The sequence below is a fragment of the Mirounga angustirostris genome, unplaced genomic scaffold (genome assembly GCF_029215605.1).
Source record: "Mirounga angustirostris isolate CCGP_5_RB_7025 unplaced genomic scaffold, mMirAng1.0.hap1 SCAF_2, whole genome shotgun sequence".
NCBI lineage: Eukaryota > Metazoa > Chordata > Mammalia > Carnivora > Phocidae > Mirounga > Mirounga angustirostris.
In genome coordinates, this window is record NW_026991710.1 from 30,563,270 (window position 1) to 30,567,930 (window position 4,661).

The window sequence follows — 4,661 nt, forward strand, 5'->3', positions numbered from 1 at the left end:
CAGGTTTAATTTGGGGAAGTCATCATTTTTCTCCCCTTTGTTAGCTTGTCTCTTAAATGAAGCAGAAGCACATTCTGGTTACTTTCAGTCAGGAAGAGATATTAAAAGGGAACACAGAGAAGCAAGGAAAATCACACACCCTAGAAACAAGTATTACTGCTGGGGGGAATTAGCAGTTTCCCCAGGTGTCCAAGAGCAGCTGTGGTGTCCTTGTTGAAGAATGTGACTATTAAAGATGCATGACTATGCCTCCAGATTCTAATGCTTATCCAGTACATCTGTTAGCATATGCATTAATCCTAACCACTAGTGCTCTTTCTGTCTCCCAGTCATGCCTCCAAAAAAGAGGATTAGATTAGGTCAGAGGGACTCTGACAGTTGGGCAGCCTTCCCATATTAGGCCATGTCATAATTGTTGCGAGCCCATGACCGTTTACATATGGCAGCTCATGGGCACAAATGCATTCCTGCTTTAAGTAACCACTATCAGGAAGGGAGGGTCACATCATTAGCTTTCCTTAGAAATATGGGAGTTGTAGGCATCGTGGACCTAGTAAGTCCCTTTCAATGCCTCTCAAGAACTATAAAGGATTTACTTCCAACTAATACATTAGCCCGCCAAGTTTCATGGTTGCCAGCAGAATATAAGAGATTCCTGAGTCAGAGACAATGGACAGTTTATTATTTACAGTAGTAGCAGTAGCCAGAGCATCATCATTTTGTATCACTTGGCCAAGCCACAATTCCCACAGGGCAACGGAAAGAGTGCAAGGTGATACCTGCAGGAGAGGAATCTCAAGCTTAGGGAGCTTGATCTCTTTAAATGGACTGTAAGCTCGTCTGAACTTTTCCCCAGAGGGAGACATGGTCTTTATTATACTCAATATGGTCTGAATGTATGTTCTCCCCCAATTCATATGTCAAAATCCTAATGTCCAATATGATGGTATCAAGAGAAGGGGTCTTTGGGAGATGCTTAGGTTGGGAGGGTAGAGGCCATTATAAGAGACACCCCACAGAGATCCCTCATTCCTTCCACCATGTAAGGATACAATGAGAAGTCTGTGACATACAAGAGGGCCATCACCAGACCACAACAGCACCCTGATCTTAGACTTCTAGCCTCCAGAACTGTGAGAAATACATTTCTGTTGTTTATAAGCCACCCTCTCTGTAGTATTTTGTTGTAACAGCCTGAAAAGACTAAGAGAATGCTGGAGAGCAAACAAAGATGAACTTTGCTCCAGAGAGAAATAGTATCTCTGTCTTCCAAGTTTGCTCACTAGACAAACATCTCTGAAGGACAGTTCAGCAAAAAAGTCAAGCAGTGCCTTTGCTTGCAAGACACACAGAAACATAAAAGAATTATCTCCCTAGAAGACTCCAGCTCAAAAAATGCTAAGCATGATTTATACGAAGAGATATAATTAGCTCATTTCTGGCTAGAACCAGGGAGGGTACAGAAGAGAAGAAAAAGAATGTTCCTGCTGTGCCAGAAAGCCTTAAGAAGAAGCAAAGGAATTTTGCAGAGTTGAAGATCAAGCGTCTGAGAAAGAAGTTTTCTCAAAAGATGTTTCAAAAGGCAAAAAGGAAGCTTATCTATGAAAAAGCTAAGCATTACCACAAAAAATATAGGCAGACGTACAGAACTGAGATTCGAATGGCAAGGATGGCAAAAAAAGCTGGCAACTTCTCTGTACCTGAGGAACCCAAATTGGCATTTGTCATCAGGATCAGAGGTATCAATGGTGTGAGCCCAAAGGTTCAGAAGGTGTTGCAGCTTCTTCGCCTTTGACAGATTTTCAGTGGCAATTTTGTTAAGCTCAACAAGACTTCAATTAACATGCTAAGGATTGTGGAACCATATACAGCACGGGGGTACCCCAACCTGAAGTCGGTGAGTGAACTGATCTACAAGCATGGTTATGGTAAAATCAACAGGAAGCTATTGCCCTGACAGATAACACATTGATTGCCTGATCTCTTGGTAAATATGACATCATCTGCATGGAGGATCTGATTCACGAGATCTATACTGTTGGAAAATGTTTCAAAGAAGCAAACAACTTTTTATGGACCTTCAAATTATCCTCTCCACGAGGGGGAATGAAGAAAAAGACCACCCATTTTGTAGAAGGTGGAAATGCTGGCCACAGGGAAGACCAGATCAATAGGCTTATTAGAAGGATGAACTAAGGTATCTACCATGATTACTTTTGTAATCTGGTCAGTAATAAATGACTACTCTCAAATGGAAAAAAAAAAAAAAAAGATGTAATTAAACAAAATAATATTGCAAACATGAAATATTTGAGTTGCATGTGAAAATTGAAAACATCAAGTGTGAAATCCTCTCATCACTCATAGTCATCCCTCCCCATTCCAAGATTTCTACCAGACTGTGCCTTAAACTCATTGCTTCTTTCTTAGTGGCTTTATGATAAAACATTGAGAAAATTGACAGCTGTCTTTCAAACATCCAGGGTCTCTATAGACATAAAGCATTTCCCGTCCATCTTAGTACCATAATTTCTTCTTTTTTCGTAAAATACAAAGAGATATGAACAAAAGCTTTCCTGCTCTCAAAAACAGAGAACTCACTACAAGATCCCATTGTCCCAACTATTACCTACTATTTTCCTTCTAGGAAAGCCTGTTTTCATGGCTAACAATGGATATCTGAGGAAAAAAATAAATTAATTTCCAGAAAGTAGCAGAATATCATCAGGGTGTTGTTTTGTTTTTGTTTCATTTTTTTTTTTTGCTTTGCTTTGATTTTTTTTATATTAATGTGTATATCATATATTTCTGATTGCAAAACAGTAGTTGATTATGACAGAGACTCTATGCCTCTCAAATGCCTTTTCTCTTCTTTCATTGCAATTATATCAAACTAATTCAGACCATTAACATAACTATTCACAAGAATACATTACTTGACTGCTCTTACCTAGATATAGCCATGAGATTAAGGTCTTACAAAATTGACAATATTGTAAACAGATGTTTTGGAGGTAAATTGGGGAAGTTCTCCATGAAGTTTCAAGCTGATTCTTCATGGAGGTGTGCTCTTTTTGTCTTTTCCCTCTAGTTCATTACTGCTGCTTGAAATTTGGATGCGATGGCTGGAGCTATAGCAGCCCCTGCTAAGGACTATGGACCAGTTTAGAAGCATCCTGAGTCCCTAAAGACTTCCTAAAACCATTATACCAGCCTCCATACCCTCTATCTCTGAATTTCTATTATATGAGACCAAAACAAACGAATAAACAAACAGCAAACAAACATCCCTACTCTGTGTAAGCCATTATGTTTTTTGCTTATTTGGGGGGATGAGGTAAGTTTTATTCTTTGCAGCCCTAAAACATTGCAAACTGTGTAGTGATTTTTACAGAAAATTTGGAGAGTACATTTAAAAATACAAGAAAAACAAAAACATCTCATATTTTTGCTGTAGTGACAAAATTTATCCAGATTATCAACATGATACAAATAGTAAACCTAAACCACCTTTAGTATGAGGAAACAAGCACTTTGTATTTAGAATTTTATCTCTAATATTTATTGTTAGTTTACTTTTTAAACATATCACATACTTGGCTTTAGAAATTAAGGATCTAATTTCTACCCTTGAAGTCTTCAATAAGGTCCATGAGTTAGAAATATTACACCTGAGATTTTCACTAGGTCTCAGGGTTTTGATGGTGTGTCTAATGTCTTTCATTCATGTCTATATTAATATAATGCAGGCACATGATAAATTCAAATGGTACAAAAGATGTAAAATGAAAAGCTCTTTTCTTTTCCATTAAGCCCCTTCATTAAGCCCCTTTTCTTTTTTATCAAACTATAAATGGTAAACAACTTTTATTTATTGTTCCTAAAAAATCATCATGTCTCCAAAATGAATACATACATACAATGAGCATCTACTTTATGCAAAGAACTATTTTTAAATCCTAGGAATTCAACAGTGAACAAAGTAAATATTCTGGTCTCTTGGAATTTATTTTTTTCATAAGAAACTTAGAAAGGAAGAAATAAAGAAAAAGTAAAATGTTTAATATGACATCATGTGGTATGGCACCATGAAGAAAAAGAAGACAAGGAGTGATGGTAGAAAGTTTAACTTGAGTGAACGGGTTGGAGTATTTAATATAGGGTGGTCAGGGACAATTCGTCTGGTGAGGTGTCATTTGAGAAACTATATAAAAATATGATGGAATCTAATAAGTATGTAATAACTGTTTTTTTTTCATTTAATACTATATCTTGAAGATACTTCCATTTGCTTTGCATATTCATTTTAAACATACCATACTTTATCATTTCATAGGATAAAGCCCAATATTTCAGACATTCCTAAATTTGATGAGTGTCATGAAATGCAAGATTAGAAAAAAACTTAAATCATCTAGCCTAATTTCCTTATTTTAAGAGTAAAAATACTGAAACAGATATGTTCTGTGACTTTGCTGAGGGCATATATGTGGATTCTGTAGGATGAGTCTCACATGTGGGCCTTGGCATAATTTCACACATTATTAGCACATTGAAAACTAAAAATTAAAACTCAGATCTCTCAACTCCAAAATACCATACTTCCCATTTAAGTAATTAAGTAATACAGTTCATCATCATTTGGAGTACTAGTCAAAGCT

At 36.6% G+C, this 4,661-nt stretch overlaps 1 pseudogene; it reads left to right on the forward strand.

Annotated features, from left to right (window-relative positions):
• Positions 1-1,570: 1,570 nt before the first annotated feature.
• LOC123847652 (large ribosomal subunit protein uL30-like) lies at positions 1,571-2,226 on the forward strand (annotated as a pseudogene).
• Positions 2,227-4,661: the final 2,435 nt, after the last annotated feature.